We start from the raw sequence: 18,867 nt of genomic DNA on the forward strand, positions 1-18,867 counted from the left end.
AATGCTAACATAGTGTAAAAGCACAGAATACACTAAAGGTTCACATCCCAGTGGCATTCCAAATCACTTACGTGTTACATTGTTCGGATCAACAGTTAGCGGCATGTCCCCTGATGATCTTTTGTTCCTACCTGGAGAGTTTACTGATAAATCATAACTACTACTGGCTCCCATTTCTGCAATTAAGTTTTTTGATCTGCAATCCTCAGTACCTGAAAGAAAAAAAAAATACAAGGCAGTAAATATCTTTACAAAACTTCTGGATTCCCCATGTGAAAAAATACAGCCATTTATAGATACCCTGCAGAGACCCAGTCTCCTCTGTTTTTTTAATCTGTTCTCCTACAGAGATTTCATTGCACGTTTCCTGTTTTTACCACTTTTAACTTTTGTCAGACAATTTATGTTAGATTAAGAAATTGCCACATTGCTTCAGGTATTCAGTGACTCAACTCATAGTTTGAATGAAGGCTACCATGAACTGCTCTGTACAGTTTTTTTTAAAAATAGAACTGAACGAACTTAGAAGCACAGTCTGTATGTGCATTGTTATTTTGTAAAGCTAGCTGCTTTACTCAGCCTGGCATAGCAACTTTATTTCTTAGCCTCAGTGTATAAGAGTAAAAAAAAAAAATATCTGGTATTCACATACTGTTTCCCATAAAGCAGATATGATATAGTTACAGAAAACTTTAGGTTGACATAGTGCAGCCCAATGTGAGGAGAGAGTTGATTCAGCTCTTTCAGTAAGAATACACAGAAAAACTGCTATCTTAGTTGAAGCTGTGATATTGTTACATGAGCAATACGCACTGCAAGCATGCTTAGGAAAGGTGATTGTGAGCATCAGGATTTCTAGTCCTGGAGCATGGGTTTGGACAGAATCCCGACAGAACAGTTGTTTCTCAGTTTAATCAAAACTGATACACATGCAGGTTCACATGAAAGTGAAAGCAAAGAAAGTACTATGAGTCAAACTCACTCACAATTCAAAGCTCCTTCAGAACTATATACAGTTTAAAGCAGCGTAAAATGTGAGTTTGTCTCTCCCATTTTAGTTTGGTCCTGAAACTTAAGGGCTAACTCATTTAAGTCTGATGTTTGGTATTAAGGTAGATCTCATCTGCAAGTAATTTTGGAAATTAGTGACACATGAAGCGTTATCATCTCGGTAAGCACAGCAGTTGCTATACCTACTTCAAAAAATCCCCGGAACATCAGTTTGGGAGTCGTTTTTGCTCCAATTTGTTTGTTTTGATGTATATTTTCCTCTTTCTATGTTAAACATGTACTTGATTTTACCAGAACCCTTTACAAACTGAAAAGCAAAAATGGATTAAAATGCTCATTTATGTCCTTAGATATCCTTAAATGCACTGCTTGAATGATGGTGACTAAATAGGAGTTCATATTTTTGAATGCTTTTTATAAAAAATAATTTTAGCAGTTTTTTAAAATAGTTAGCTGATGATGTTTGACCTTTCTAAAGAAAAAGAGGACAGAAAAAGTTATGTAAAAAAAATACATAATTGAGTAACAGAATAATACTTACAGACAATTGTACGTCTGACCTAGAAAACAAAAAGAAATAAATTAAAACTTTAAAACTACTGGAGGCTCAGATAAAATAAGGACTGTTTAAGTAACAGGTAGTACAAAAAAAAAAATTTAAAAAAAGAAAGTATTGTTTCACTACACGCTTCTCAACCTGCAAAAGAAATACCTAAAAATCTATTAACAAAAACACCACCAAAAACATTCTGATCAATTAGAGATCAAAAGTAAGTGTGCTGGTAAAATGTTAGTTTCCACATTTTTTTTTTCCTCTAACCAGACCAAGTTTATTTTGTCAAAAACCTGGCTTAGCACATGGTGGTTATTTTGCACATAGAAATTTAAAAACAAACCCCAGATCTTAACTGAAAGACCTAAGTTACCCTCAATACCATCCCACAAAAAGAGGCAGATGAGACTGATAGGGTTTTTATTCACAGGGATTTTTCTTTCATACTGTGGCTGCATAAACTTTGTTATTACTTCTCACAAAAGAACATTTTGCATTTTCTGAAACAATTCAGTGAAGTCAAAATTAAAAACATTTAGGATATATTCTGAATACTAATTTACCTATGCATACGTACACATAAAATATCAGCAGCTGCCTATTAACTGCAACCTGAAACTAGTCTGCTAGAAACACTGACAGGCACACAAGAATTTTGCTTTGAAAACGTTTTTAGTCTTTCAACTTCATGCTTTTCCTCCCAGGTAAGCCATTCCCCTTCCTGCTAGTCCCCACACAAACTGCCCTCTAAATTGTTTTCTTCATCTCCCGCCAGGTGGCAGCACAAAATGCTCCTAAAAGAGCGCACTAAAAGCACCAGATAGGGGTCTGAAGGCACTTGAGAGAAAAATAGTGATTTCCAGCTGACACCAACCGACTGCGGCAGTCACTTTTGTCAGGCAACAAACAAAAGACTGCTTCAGCAGTCGTAGAAAATTAAATACAACCATTCACCTCACAAAGATGCACATTAGAAGGTAAAGGCAAGCAGGGAGATGTACGCATCCCAAGAACACACGGGGCCCCAGCACAGTGCTGGGGACCAGAAGATCATGGTTCCCTTGTGCCACGAGGGCTTGCAGGCACAAGAGGTTTCTGGCCACACACCTCTGGGTCTTCCAGCATTATGGTGTGGGCAATCGGAAACTGTCTCCATCCCCAACTCCTCAGGTGGTGCCTGAAGAAGGGCTGGCCCTCAAAATGCATCGTTTCTAGAAAATCCAGTTTAGCTTTATGCTGGATGGTGCCTTACCCACCCAAAGCACTAAGCTTTCTGATAGCAAAGGTTGACACATTTACCTGAAGCACTTCAGGTTTTGTCTCATTTTCTTTTTCCACTCTGTTTTCTTAGACGAAGTTGCTACCACCCAACAACGTGATGAATAAGCAACGGCCCTGAGCAACCTGCCCCTGGTGACCCTGCTTCAGGTGTGTGTGTGGGTAGATTTGATCATCTCCGGGGTCCCTTCCACCCTTGCCCATTCCATTTCTGAGCTTCCACAAGCTAACTAGAAATAAGCGGCTATAACGTGACAACACAATGTACAGCCTGAATCCCAAACAGCTCGCCCCTCAGCTCTGCTGTTGCCACAACCAGCTCCAGCAGCAACAGGGTTACAGGCCCTGGCAGACAAACTCTCAAAAAGTTAGAGGATACCATTAAGTCTTGTTCTTCATATAAGTGGCTACAAAAAGCATTCTGCAAAGATGAGGCAGACAAGCTGACTAGAAGAAACACAGCAGAAGGAAATCCTTCAGCTTAACAACAGTGAGAAATGCAGCAGAAGAGACTGCGATGGTGTCAGTGCTGCAGCAAAATGTTTGGCTGCACTTCCTAAGCAAAAAAGTGCTTTTAAGAGGTAAAGAACCAACTCCTGATCTTCTCCAGTGCAGTCCTACAGACAACTCAGGGCACAAAGGACAATCGGTACTCGGGTTCACATCTCCTACATACAAATGTAACACTCATTGTCAACCTTGCTGAATATTTGAGAGCCCAGCCAAATCGCTAGGCCTATAGGAAGTGAAGAAACGTGTTCATCTGCACTCAGGTCAAGAGTCCTTCTGTATTCTTTCACAAACAAGTGGCCAAGGAAGAAGTGACTACAAAGGAAAAAGCCACTCAAAGGTAGGAAAGCAGCCCTGTGCAGCATTCCAAGTACAAGTGCTGAGCTACCTGGAAACAGCTGCTGAATGATGAGCAAGAGGTGAGATTCCCTGAAATGCAGGGCCATCTAGAAGCAAAGCCAGAAAAATTCTGTGCTTAATATGAAAAGGAAATTGCAAACAGGAAAAGAACAAAGAAAACTGAAACAGAACTGTGTATGTCACAGTGATTTCTACAGCCCCACAGGCAAAATAGCAAAAGCCTCACATCACACACAACTTGTCCTTAAGTTATTCTCTCTTCTGTAAAACCACCTGGAGATGCCAGTGTTCTTGAATTTTTAAGTTTCTCAGTTCCTTCTCCCTAAAGTTCAAGTTCAGGTGTAGAGCATCCTTCCTGAGCAACAGGAACAGACATCAGATGACTGAGAAATAGCTATGCCACTACCAAGCCCCCCATACCCCTGCTTCCCACCTCCCCATTTCTTCCCTGCCTGCCCAAACAATACGCACGTTGATCCCTGGTTTACCCCCAGCTCTGACCATCTGATCTAACAGCAACTTACTACCAAGCTGCCATGAACTCAGTTGTACAGTCATGCGTTGGTTTTGTTAATGATGTTCAAGCAACAAAAGGAAAGTTGTGCTAAAACTTCTGTCTTGTGATGAACGAACGTCTTCCTGACATTTTATTTGCTTTTGTTCAACGCAGACTTCAGCAATCTCGCAATAACCCTCTGACTTTCCAGAAACCTACATGCTAACCAAATTGAACAAAGCACACCCTGCCGGCAGCAGACAGCCCTCCTTATGAAACCCAAAACCACGCAAAACAAATGATCCCATTCCCGAGCGTCAGCCTGCCTGACTCAGTCATTCCGTGCTGTATTTTTCAACAAGCCATCGACTTAACTGTTCTCCAGCCTCCTGTTATTACTTAATGAAATGCTATTTATACAAAACATTTGTTTATTATTTCAGAGGATATTCATGCTGAACACCTGATTCTCCTTGGGTTCACACCTGACATGCCCAGAGTCATGCCAATTCCACTTTTCTTTTCAATTACATTAATCCATATTACTCATGTATGGAGCTGTTCCCACTCCCTCCTCTCCCCCAGACAGCTGGAATGTGCAGGGGAGAACATCTCTTCCCAAGAAAAGCTAGGAAATATTCAACAGATCAAGCAAACAAAAAGACAGCAAAATGTGAAACGGTGAACATTTCAACTGAACAACAGGAGAGGTGTGTATATACAAACTAATCGCTGTCATCAGCTATGGCAAATGAGTCTTTTCATGCATCACACAGCAACATGTAGAGTCTGACCAGAGGGTGTGCTTTGCAGGGGAGCTGAAGAATTCATCTGCACTCACACGAGGTCTGTCCTGCACTCCTCATTTGTTTTGTGTAAGAACTGCAGGACTCGGCTCCATCCTCCGTATGTAGAGGGTGGGTCACGTCACTGAGCAATCACCATTATTTTCACAGGTAATTTTACCAATGAAGAAACTAGGAACAGGAAAACATTTTCAAAAATTCTACATGACTGAGAAGCCCAAGCCGCACTGATGTTTGCTGACTCAAAGCTTTTCAAGAGGAGGATCTGAAATGTGCCTGCCATACACAAGCATCAGAGTAGCCATGGGAGCTGGGCAGCAGCAGGAAGCCAGCGGTGCCTCTCCTGCTGGCAGCAAGACTTTGGATTGACTCTACAACTTCCCTCTACAACTGCCTGAAACAAAGCTGCGGGGATTTGGGGGTCAGCCTCTTCTCACAGATAACTAGCAATAGGACAAGAGGGAATGGCCTCAAGTTGCACCAGAGTAGGTTCAGGTTGGAAATGAGGAAACATTTATTCTCAGAAAGAGCAGTCAGCAGATTGCCCAGGAAGGTGGTGGAGTCACCGTCCCTGGGGGTATTCAAGGGAAGGTTGGATGTGGTGCTTAGGGTCATGGCTTAGTGGGTGACATTGGTGGTGGGGGGATGGCTGAACCAGATGACCTTGGAAGCCCTTTCCAACCTTACTGATTATAGGATTCCATGATTCCAACTAGGCTGTGCTGCCGAACTGCACCCTCCAGCAAAGTTTGTGTTCCTGCATAGGGGGAAACCCTCGTCGACAGCAACCCACCTGCCTGGGGTGCTCCAGTTTCCAAAACAAACAGCGTGGTCTGGTTCATGTAAATAGAGGGTTAGGAAGTTGGCTCTAGAGTCAAGTGTGAGCAAACCAAAACACCCTAACCAAGAAAACCCCTTAGCCACAAATCTTTCCTGAGAAGACAGCTGAGGCTGCTGCTTACTGTTTCATGTGTGCTCACCAGCGCGTGCCTTGTGACTCAGATGCAAAGAGCCAGGAAGCTGCTCACACCCCTCTCACAACTAACGATCTTTCACACCTGTACCTTCTGATCTTCTCTTCTCCACCCACCCCTCCTCTCAGGTTTGGATTAGCTCTACACAAATACCACCAAGCTGTCATTACTGCAGTCTCCAAATTCCTTCTCAAAGCCCCTTCACAACAGCAATAGCAATCAGACCATTGGCTAATTAAGCTCAGTGCCCACTGAACTTGACCTCGCTTCCTTCTTCCCTTTGCTGTGTGCACCTACCATTAGCCATCCCACACCCATGGCTATGGGCTTTTAGGGCAAGCCAAAACACTGAAACCATCACAATGGTTTTAAGACTCCAGGCTTTGCTGAAGTTAGAAGTCATCGCTGCCCGGCTGACAAATATTAACTAGCAAAGCCACAACGACTCCGTCGCTTGTAGTCTTCTCTGACACCTCAGATTTTTCATACGTGGCACAGGTTTATTCAGAAAGAATTCCAACACAAAGGTTTTGCTCTAAGTCACACAAAAGTGAAAACTAAAGCCAGGAATATCACCATGAAGCCCTGCAATGCTGACAGTGAGACTGCCCAGGCATTGCATCCACAGACTGACAAGGCCCTCCAATACTTGCTCGTTTTCTAGGTCTTGTAAGGCATTGGCTGCTGCTCCAGCTGGGGACATGTTCCCATTACATTGGAAGTATAGTGTCTAGACCAGCAGGACGCGTTCCTGCAGGAGGGAACAGTCTCAAAGGCTGGCTGGGGTTTGGACAGATGCAACATTCTTGTCTCTTTCAACCCATCTCAGGGCTGTTTCACCTTATTCATTTCCACGTTATTGCCAAATCAATGGATTTTGTAGGCTTACAGCACAGGGCAATCAAAATGAGATTACATGAACTGGGACTTAAAACCACGTCCCACTCATTAGGTGTGAATGAGCCTATATGAGCCTACTTCAAATACCATGCCTTACTTTGACAATTTCTGGCTTTGGGGGCAAAAAGAAAGATCATAACAGAAAATGAACTACTGCCATAGTATTTCTCCTTATTTTCTAATTTCTTCCTAAGATGTCATAAGTCTTTAATTCCAAAACGCTTCTCTGCATTTAAGCAAAGTCTAAATGTATCCTCTGGTATCTTAGGCAGGCACTCATGGCACATCCACAAAACACCATTTCACAGAGTGGTTTAAGAGGGTTTATCCCCTGGGGGGAAAGCTCCAGTTTTAGAAGCAGAACTCAAGTTTTTGTGAGATATTTGGAGTCTCCATATAACCCTAAATGAGCAGCAATGCTAACCAGACTACATGGGGCTAGCTGGAGTTCCAAAATCCAGAAGAAAGAAAAATGAGCTGATGTTTGCTATTAATTGGGTAGGGCTGGGCCCCATTCTGACACAATGTTGTTTTAGGAAGCTATGCAAAACCCTAAAGCAGTTAATAGTCATACACAACTGTGCATAGGCTATTTTGAGCTTTTATGCAGTTATGTGAAAGAAGGAAGACTATTTCCACTTTACAAATACAAGTATTTGACCCCTGACATTTCTAAATTCTGTCTTCCCCGAAGCAAGCTTTTCTCCAAAGAGGGACCAAATATAATTTTTTCCACTGACTTTTATGAATAAGTTTGAGATTCTGTTTTGTGCATCACCTCCAGTGAACTAAAAATGCTGTCAAAGACAAAGCCTTGTAGAAAAGCTAAGATGAGACACCGAATGAAAATTCACAGTGAAATATACTGAAGAAAATCTTTCCTTCCTTTCCTATTTTTTCTCTGTATTTGACCTGTATCTGCAGATGGCTAACGTAGGAGTGAGGAATTTTCTGGGCAAAGTATCTGAAATCAAGAGAAAATATCTACAATGGAACTCATCTGAAATGCACCTGTTAGACCTGCTTCTACTTTCTCAGTCCTATCCTTCTAGAAAAAGTTTTTGAGGGAAGTTTTCCAGTGGTTTGGTACCAGGCGATGACTCATCTACCCATGCACATAGGAACAAGCAACAGAAATACCTAAGGCCAAAAAGCACAGATTTTGGTAGTAAATTGGCTGATAGTAGGTCCAGACACCAAATACATTACAACTGATGGCTCACCACTGACCTTAGGAAGCAACATTAGACCTCGTTCCAATAGCTTCCAGATGAGAAATGAGTTTAAAATTTTTCCATGCAACCCAACAACTTCTCTATGTTTCTCCCAAACCTGCAGGTCCTGAAGAACTCCGGGCCATGGGAGCTGCAAGCCACCTCAGTTTGGCAGCACCACTCTCAGCATTTTGCATTCATCCAGCTGACAAAGCAACAACAAAACTTCATCCCAGAAAAAGGCTGCACAGTTTAATGAGTTTACATTTTCCATATAAACCAATCAGCCCTACGTATAACATCTCCTCAGTGATGGTCCCGCTGAAGGAGTTTACGAACAGAGCAGTGTGCTTATTCAACAATGGCAATGAGTAGTATTTAGGACAGCCACTTATTAAAAACCAAATTATTATCCTACTCAAGCTGCTTATCGCACCAACATTGGTGTAAAGTGCAGCTGAGTGCGCAATGAGCAATGCCTGAATGGAAAAACTCCTCTTTTAGTATGAATTTTCAGTTAACACAGCCATTTTCTTTCAAAATTAAGAGTTTTCAGCATCAACCTTCATTTTATACAAACAAAGCACATTCCTGCATGTGGCCTAAGAGCACTGTTTTTTTTCCACTCTGAGTCATTGCTTAGGCACACCCTGGAAGGAGTAGGATACAATGAAAAAAGGAAAGAGAAAAAAAAAAAAGAGAGAAAAAAAAAGAGTCCTGTGGCAACGACACAATGCTAACTGTCCCCAAATCAGCAGGGTTGGCCACCCAGACAACATGGAAAATGCACACCAGAGCCAGCAGCTGCCTGGCGTTTGCTGTGCAGTAATGAAAATGGGGAGCATTTCCTCACAGGGCCCTATTTCAGATCTGTTGAGAGTGATTGAGGCTCCGAGTTTCTCTCTTATCAAAAGTAGATTTCCTTTTCCCAAGTCAGACACTTTGGACTGTTTAGAGTCTTTGCTCAGGAAAGCGTTAAAGCTCACTTCTGAGCTGCATTTGGTTTGAGAGTTTCCAAAGTACTTCTAACTATAAAGGGATTTAAAAAAATTATATAGAAACCTCAGATACGATATGAAGAGAGAAAGATGATTTACAAATAAAGACCAAATTTTTAATCCATGACACCTTGCCCAGGGGCAGGAGAACCATGGCCTGTGAAAGCCTTCAGCTTACTTCCTCCCATGAGGAGCTCAAAATTCTGTCTTGCTAGACAGAAATCCTTCTTTTATGGCAGTCCTGATGTTGGTATATGAAAAGCTTGTTGTTTCCTGTGTTCCTGTGTTTTTTCTACACATGTCTTAGGACCATTCATCTATTTGCCCTTATCAGGCTCCTGAAAACTTCCTAATTTAAAAAGCAATGAGGTGTGCAGCTGGGATAAACCAGCCTGCGACCACTGCCTGACACAAAGACCTTTCAGGCTAACCTTCATCTCCTCCTTCATGCTCTGTTACTGTTTATTACAATTTATTTATGCTCCTTCAGTTCGTTCACTTCTAACTCTACGTAAAACACTGCACAATAGCCCAAATCTCTATTGTGTTTCCCTTGCCCTTTAGCTGGGAAAACCTATCCGAATGGAGGGAGGAAAGCAATCCTTCCCGGCCATCCCCAAAAAGTAGCTCTGGTTTGGTAATGCAGCCTTCAGACCACTAGAGGCCTCAATAAAACCAGCAAACTTCAGCCTGAGTGACTAACAACAGTGAAACGTGCCTGCATTTCCCCCCAAATTGACATATACCGGAAAATACAAGGCTAAGGATGACCGTGCTGGAGCAGGCTGGGCGGATGTAGATGCAAACGCCAGCTGAGCCGCGGTCGTGGGAGCTGACGCCACCATGCCTGGCTGGCTAAGGCAGGCTCACTGCATCTTCAAGCATCACAAACCTGTCACGAGGGAAGTAATTTTTTATACAGTAAGTTATTGTCTAGACCTCATAGTTTCTTCACAGTGGTTATTTACTACTTGTCACATCTTCAGCTGCGCTGTTTTGTATCGAGCCCGCAATTTTTGATGAGCCCTAATAGCAAAGCAGCATCAGATCATTTTCTTCAAAATAAATGCAAATTGCCTCATAGCAAAAAGTGTGGAGCTAAACATGTTCCAACTCGAAATTAAGTCAGAGCTTCAGCCGATCTACAAGGCTCAGATTATCACAAACGAACAATCTGATTAAATAAACAATGTTTTTCCATACGCTGTTTCCATGTGCAGCAGCATGGGGCCAGTGGGGGACACCCTTGAGGTTTGCCCACAACTGTCAGCCCATTTAATCCTTTAATGAATTTAAACTGGAGCAACAGACAAATGGACTACAAACGTTCAAAACATGTAGTAGTACTCCTCAGAGGGAACAAAAGATCCATTGTACAGCTCCAGTAAGTTCATCCAGGGCTCTGGTAGAGTCTCTCTTTTCCTCCCCTTTGAACAGAAGCTGAATAGAAACAGGAATGAGAATTGGCTTCGCCATCACCCCTTTGCCAGACTCGCCTCTGTGAATACACTGAGGCTGGATGAGAAGTTATTCACTGACAACAACTTCGGTTCTCTCTCACTTACCAGTCAATAGACGTGGCCATATATTAAAGGTCATCTTCGTGGCCACCTGTGAGGACCAGCAATGGTGGAAGAAGGCTGGGTGATGCAGCATCACAGCCAGAGATCAATGTGACACTGCAGCCCAGCCAGCTGCAAACTTTTTGCTCTGGAAAAATAATATCCAGGGCTTCTTTCTCTTTCCAAAATATGTGAAGGAGTTTGGCTTAACTCTGATACAAATCAAATATCTATTAGCTTGCTTCAAACTCTTATATTTAAGAGGAAGATAAATTTATGTTGCTTATTATGAGTCTTGAGACAACCATGTTAATCCCCAAAACAAATCACATATTGTATCATTTTGCACGGTCTTGCAGATCACTTGAAAGAGAAACAGAAGGAACTTCTAAAACAACAAGTAAATTTGTTTACACCATTCTGCTCATTGCTGGCTTGAAGCAGCAGTACCATCTATACAGCTTCCCATAGCCTTTGCTACTTCCATACAATCATGTGTTTTCTGTTACCTGTACCATCAAAACACAAAAACACCCATCTTTCTCCTGCATAGTCTAAACAGACACATTTGAAGTTTGTATTAAAAGTTCTTGAAAATAACTTTTTAAGAAAAGAATGCAAGTGAATGAAAGACAAACATTCCTTAAATTTACCTTTTTTTTTTTTTTTTTCCCAACTGATTGCATTACCAATAAATTAATATGCACCACCAGCAAGTTTAATGATGAAGCACAGCAGTTTAAATCAGAAATTCACCTTCCACTTTATGGTGGCTTTCACAAATTTAAAAAAACACAAGACTTTAAGAAGAAAACTTCCACACAAGATGTGTTTTTGAAGGCAGACACACGTTTTATACAGCCAGCCTTCTGTTTAACAGACTGATTTGGCAAAAAAATGTAAAGCAAAGCACTCTGAAGATCTATGAGATAACGGTGCGCTACTAAGAATAATTTCATCTCAATGACATTTGACAGTGCTACCCCTAACGAAAAAACAGGGGCAGCAACAAGTGCAGTACCATTCTCCGAACGTTCTGGCAGAATCAGACTTTGGATGGGTCTGTAGCATAAATTATTCTCCTGATTGTGACTGAAAGAAAGCAAGATATTAAGGAGAACTAACATCAGTCAGGTGCCGCCAATAGTGCAGAAGAGATTTGTAGGGGAAGGCTCCATTGGTGTCTATTCCTCTGATCTATCTATATTATTACCCTAGTTAGGCAAATTCCTTTTCAAAAAGCATATTTGGGACAGTTAGAAATTCAACCTCCAGACATGCTCCATGCATTTCAAACAAGTCTCTCTTAGTACTTATACACAAAATGGCTTAATGAATGAGGAGTAGCAGGTACTAGAATCAGTCACGACAACTCATCCTCCAAGATGAGCTTGATTTTTGTTGCATCTTCAGCAAGAGCAGAATAGTTCCTTCAACTAATAGTTCTCTGACTAAATCTGAAACTCTGAACAGATCTGATTTTATTTCACAGGCAATGTCTTTGAAACATTAGATGCATTTTCTTTTGTTCCAATGTCCTTAACATACCTCAAACACAGAAACTGAAAAATATCACAACTTCCTCTCCAGTAGCTTTCTAACCTTGAGACCTTCTGACCTTCTAAACTGCAGAAACATTTTTCCTTCTCCATCACAAAATACCTTGGAAGCCTAGAAGGACAAGAACTTAATGATTTATATACATACATATCTATATGGATTTATATAGATTAAAGATAAAACAATGCCTACAATAAACGGTGACAAAGCATTACCAACCAAAAGAATAACAGATAGTAAAACATTTCTATCCTAGAGATAATTTTGTCGGGCCTGACATTTAGCATTCAACTTGCTATACTTCACAACAGCTGAAGTACAACATCTCTATCATTTTCAGGGAGGAAACAAGGACACATACACCCAGAACCAGGTAGAACACAATTACACTATTACTGATTTGCTTTAAAGGAAAAAAAAAAAAAAAAAAAAAAGACAAAACATAGGAAAGGCCATGAAAAATAATGCACAAGGGTTGCATTAACACAGATCTTGGCCACAAATAGGATTTTGATTGGTCTGTTAAAAATATTCTTCTACAGTTTCTCATCTATATGTTTGATGCTGACAATTTCCAAAGCTCTGAATAAAAACTCCATGCAAACATCTCCATAGGTTTGGAGCAGGAGCTACAGAGAGAGGTACAGGAGAATCTGTTCAGTTCACCATGATGTATTACATCATGCACAAATGGGGCAAAGCTTCATCTTCCCAATCAAACACAGAAGCCACCTTAAATCAGCATTAAGATGGACTAAGTCCTGCACACCACCATTGTATTTTACATGCCCATTACAGACCTAAGTCATTTACTGTACTTTCTCAGGAAACTGCCACATTTCCCGTAGATTAGAGGGCATAACATACACATATGTAACCATCTAGCAACTGCTGCTCACTACCAATAAAGCCTTTAAAGCACCAATATAAAACAGGAGTTATGCAAAGCTTGAGTGCTCTACACCACGCTGAACTTCCTAGGCCAGTGACACATCCTTACGGTTTAGGGTATTAAAAAACATGGGAGAAGTCAGTGTCGAGTCAGAAGTCAAAGCCTTGCATTAGATGAGATGAATAATTTCTTGACCTTTGTTACCACTGCATGGCTGTTCACCTGCACAAAATGTGCACGGAGGGACAGAGATAAGACTGAAGTGCAAGCACCTGCATTCCAGCTGCTAAAAACTCCTTTGCTTGTACCTTTTAATTGATGATGTTGTGCAGATTTCCACGCTGCCTTCCCTTAACTGCTCTTAGTGGCCTCATGCTCTCTCCACACCTTCCAGTAAAGGTTAAACCAAGAGTGATCCACCAGCTGGATTCCTCCATGCCACTCCTGCCTCTAACAGAAAGTCAGAATGTCACAGAGTTATATAATGCTGACAGAAACATGACTACCTGCAAAACAGGTTTCAATAAAGAAGATAAAACTTTTATGATTACATACCAAAAAAAAAAAAAAAGGTAAAAAAAGTAGTGCGTCCTTCACAGGCTATTTTGGCCTCATAACTCCCAGGAGATGCAGCTTTATTACTGTTTACAGCAATCACATTACAGCAGATTAACTGGGGAAAACTAACTAACAACAACAACAAAAAAGGCTCTTTGACCAATTTGTGCTATTGGCAAGAGGTGCCAGCAGGGTTTGATCATCCTTTGCCCACATGGCAGAACCCCCACCCTGTGTTTCAGCATCAGCGAGGAGGCAACTTGCAGACAATAACCGCTAAGAGTTTAAGCGGGATGAAAGACTCAGCTAGGACTGACACACACAAACCAGACCAAAGGCAAAGCACGCCAAGCTGAACTAAAGACTACTGTTCACTGCACCCAGGCTGCCCGGTGCAAAGCTAAAAAGCTTCTCATTTGACCAAGAAACACATTAGATTGAATTCACCAGTGCAGACAAGACTTACGTTTAGAAGGATGCCTGATCCATCACCTGACTTGAGCTATGAAAAGGGAAATATACCCGCAAACCTTTTTTTTCCTCTCAAGGGAGAAATGCCATGTATCGGGACACGAGTCTCCAGATGCCACAAGGCATGAAGGCAGATGTCCAGACAATCCCTAAGTGCTGAACGTCTTTACAAAGGCATTTTCTCTTTTTCTTCTTTAGTGATATATCCTGTTTGTATGACTCACAGCCTTTTAAGATCCACTGTTACAATGCTTTCTCCCCTGCACCGTTCAGCAAGTTTTATGTCTATGCTGCTTCTAAGTGCATGTTGTGAAGGGTGCGTTCACAGCCTGCTTTAAATCCTGCCATTACAATTTAGAACACAGTCCCTGCACTGTCTCTGAAAGACACTTAGCAATGCACATTCCTTCCAAGTAAGCCAAACAAACAGAAAAGCCTTTCGATAACTGAGGGGTTTCCTTGTTTTAGAACAGAGGTAAGCCCAGCAAGCCTGTGCTCCTGCGTTGTTGCCCAGGGGAGTCAGGCATAGGTTGGTGAAAAAATAAGCTCTAATCATATCATATATTTGATATTGTCTTATCAGACATTTCTCAAGATCCTGGTTAAACAAATAAAAACAAAACAAAAAAAAAAAAACCACCACCACAAAAAACAATGTCTTAGCAGGTGCTGTCATGAAAATCATGGGTAGGTTTTCATAAAACTGGTAAGATTAAACTATCCTATGAGAAGTAAGCAGGTAGCTTTTAATATGTGTCAAAGAAAAAAATAAAAATCAACCCTTCAGCCTACCTAGCTTCATTAACATTTACAGAGAAACGTATCACCATTAAGTCAACTGATCCCAAAAGTTGCAACAGTGAACACTTTTGTCCTAGGACTTCAACGCAAGTACTTCAGGCAACCAAGCATCCTTCTGGACTGCGGTAACACACCGCTTTGTCTTTTTTTTTTTTTTTTGTCATATGTTACTACTCTGGAGGCAGGAACCTGATGCAAGCAGAGACAAGGCAATCACAGAAAAAAAAAGCAGCAGAGGAGAATTAACTTGTTACTGACACAAGAAGAAGTCACGATCTGTCATTATGCCTACGCCCTGCACTAAAATCACAAGTGCCACAATAAAAGGCAGTAATTTAATGGGAAAGTCTCCAATAACATCTTCCACATTTTTCTTGCGACACTGACCATTGAGTAGGTCTCAGGAAATTTCTCAAAAACTGAAGTTTGATTATATGACTTATCAGAACCTAACTTCTGCATTGAAATGAAAGAAAATGAACTGCTTGTGCTGTTGTTAACCCCCAATCACAGCATTTATATTGTAGATTTCTGAAACTGTCTCAACTGAGTAACATCCTTTATACCCTACATTCAAGCTACCTGAGCTGGAGACTGTAGGTTGAAACAACTAAAAAAAGGGTATTTTATTATTTCTGTTCTTTGCCCTGATTTAACTAGAACTTCTCCTGCGAGAGCATCACCAGTTTTCCTAATAAATATCTTTTCAGATTTAACGCATAATCAAATCTTAGAACAGTAATTTTTTAAGCTCTTACATTGTTCCTTCATTTCCCTTTCCCATGTACCCACGGGATGTTCCACACTTCATGTATCCATCTAAAGACTGAACATCTATATTATGCAGTCTGAGTTTTCTTTCACTAAGTTCATTAATTTTACTGCTATGTCATCAGCAGAGTGCACATTTACAAGAAAAGCTTGGTGTAAGTGGTGGCTCAATCACCCCAGAGACCCGGTGCTCACACAGCTACACAACCCAAACCAGAGCGAAACATTATCTTCCAACTGATCTTCTGCAGAAACAAGCTTTCCAATAAAGCACCAGAGCTTCCTCCTTTATTTCAAACACTGAGCAGACACCCAAGAGCCAGAACTGCTTTGAATAAGGATGAATTTTAAATGACTAATCATTTCCTCTATTATTATAGAGTTTATGGTGCCTCTTATATCTTGTTTGTGTTTCCATGTGAGCTAGTTCCTTCTGCAGCACCGCAGCTTTTGGTGCTAAGCCCTCTTTTTAAAGCTGTAAGCTTACAAGGGGAAAAAACAAAGCCAAAAAACAAAGCAGAAAAACCAAGCTCCCTTGTCTGAGGGAGTCCAGCTTGCTTGTCTGCTGAGCGGGATCCACGCTGCTCGTGACAAGCCTGAAGACAATAAGGAACAACAATAAAGGAACAGGCCTAGCAGATGTTGATATTGCTGTTGCTGGATGGAGCCTCTTTTTCCCTTGCTGAATCATTTATTCATTAAAAAACAGTTCCAGGGAAGCCTAAACTATTCATGAATTTGGGCTGAACTTACAGAAGGGTTCACTTGAGGACAGACCCCTCCAACTTGCATTGAAAGCAGCACAGGAGCTTCTGCAGTGAACTATTTCAAATCCAACAAAACATTTGGATGCTGGGCGCGGGGAATAAAAACCCAGGCAACAAAGGGCTACATTCAGCCGAAACACGGTGCAAGTAGTTCCCAACAGCCAAGGGGTTACAGCACTCAGCTGGCACGCAGCAGATTCAGGGCGAAAGCTCCTCGAGCGCAGACCGGGGCCTCGGCTCCCCTCCAAAAACCACCGGCCATCAGCACGGCTCGGCCCGTCCTCTGCCGCATGTCCTGAAACAGCACCAAGCTCAAAAAATACGGCCCTGCTGCAATGGAGACCCAAGGCCAAGCCCCGAGGAGGAAAACAGGCCTCAAGCAGAGGCACGTGGGGATGCACCACGGCGGAAAGGATGGGCTACTTTCCTCTCCCATTGCCTTCCCCTGTGGCTCTTGGTTTTACAACGCAAACCACACAGGCAAGAAACCTGAGCTGAGCCACTCAAACATGAGGTCACGCCTAGCGGGCAGATCAACTCGAAACCAGCCAGATTAGGGCTTTCTGGGTTTTTGTCCTGCCAATGCTTGCTTGAATTGCCACACTTCCCCCTCCCCTCTCCTTCAAAAATTTAAGAATCAAAGTTAATTTCCTGTATCTATGCCACTAAATGTGAAAATAAAGAAAGATGTAGATGCATTTATTTTCTTTAATGTTATCCAAAGTCATTTAGAAATAAATCTGGCCACAGCAGAACTGCACGCACTTACAGGAGGTGAGCCTAGGACACATTCACATTTCATTAGCACCTAGACACCAACTGCCCTGGAACAGAAAATACTGTAAAAACAATATATGGACATTAAAAAGAAGCACTGGGGAAAAGCATCTGTTTGCGTGCAGGGGTGAGGAGGCAGCAAAATACGAACAAAAGGCATAAATTGTTCCTTTTCCTTTCTGTTTAGCTTTCTATGTAATCCCACTGAATAGCTGCAATTTGGGGAACAGCGTTAAGTTCCTCTACCAGAGGCCACTTGGTACATTCCCCTCATTCAAAAGCAGTCTGAGTACAATGGTAAGAATGTTATTCATTATTTCCTATTACTTAGGGTGGGACTAACTGCTACTCAACAAGCCCGTGTATCTGATAGAGACATCTATAACACGTTCACTGAAATGAATATCCTGGGGAGGGAGTGGTATAAGCCACTGAATGCCTTTTTTGTTTATAAGCAGAAATAGTAACAGTTTAATTCCAAAAGCCATCTAATTAATCAAAATTATGTGCAGGACAATGGTGTGAAGTGACAGCAGTGAGATCACCATGCAATGCTCTGATTAACACCAGTAAAGCTGGGTTGATATATGTACAGGAAGGCAGAGTTATACAACCTGGGATATTTGGGTAATCTGCTCTAATAAGTGCTCTAGTTGCAGCATTCCTACCCCTTAGAACTGGGCCTGAAGAGCTCCTTTTATTCTGTTACCTTCAGAGAAGAAAAAATCCTACATTACAGGTAGTTTCTCACCTTACAAGTGGCCATTCATAAGCAAGACTATTCTTGCAGCATCCACACAGAGTCCATGAGGCACTACACCCAGTTATGTACAGCAGGGATGCTGTCAGTGATTACCCAAGGGACTGGATGTTTTTGGCTCCATGGCTTCAGCGACAAACTTGCAACCAGCTGAAAATGCTGCCCGATTTACCTAAGCTTGTCCGTCTCCCACATCATCATCTCTGCAAATTCATACCCTTGATGACAAAAAAAAATACAAATAATGAAGCAAACATAAATGGGCCAGCCACAAAGGTTGTGCTGAGTTTGGCAGTTTGTCCACTCAAGGGCTTCTGTGAGCCGCTTCTCTTCTCCTGCCTGCCCTCTGACACCTGGCCAAGGCAGTGGGACCGCGGTCCCGGAGCCCAGCAGGCAGATCGGATCGGCAGCCGCCTCACACAAGAGACTGGGCAGACAGAAGTGGAGGAAAGCCTCCACCCTGCAGCACGGCTTGTTCAATTGCCAGTCAGCGTCAAGACTTCTAAAAACAAGAGTAAGACAATGAAAGATCTCAGTGATATGATGGGAGCCAAAATCGCCCGATTTTTTTTTTTTTTTTTTGCACACAAATGAATCAAAAGTTCCTGTCTGATAATATCTTCCAGCGTACAACTCCCAGCCAGTGGCACATGCCAGGCTGGGGTGGAGAGCTGCAGCCATCCACGGCTCTAGCTGGAAGGACAGACACGCGGCGCTTGTCAAGATCAGGATTGTAGTTCCCGATTTCCATTCTACTAATTGCTGGTGCACAAAGGGGGAATAAAATCTGTTAAGTATTTATGAGAAAAGACTGTATGGTAACAAAAAACAATCAGCAATTGGGGATT

The 18,867-nt window shown here is 41.9% G+C and overlaps 1 long non-coding RNA gene across 1 annotated transcript in view; it reads right to left on the bottom strand.

Annotated features, from left to right (window-relative positions):
- Positions 1–73: 73 nt before the first annotated feature.
- The window catches only part of LOC311210595, a 46,189-nt gene continuing 27,395 nt past the window's right edge, over positions 74–18,867 (bottom strand). The window contains exons 2-3 of the long non-coding RNA XR_014618538.1: positions 1,553–1,571; positions 74–212 (exon numbers count right to left, since the gene is read on the bottom strand). This is a non-coding gene — a long non-coding RNA (uncharacterized lncRNA). The remainder of the gene's footprint in view (positions 213–1,552; positions 1,572–18,867) is intronic.

The sequence above is a fragment of the Netta rufina genome (genome assembly GCF_964035555.1).
Source record: "Netta rufina genome assembly, chromosome: 5".
NCBI lineage: Eukaryota > Metazoa > Chordata > Aves > Anseriformes > Anatidae > Netta > Netta rufina.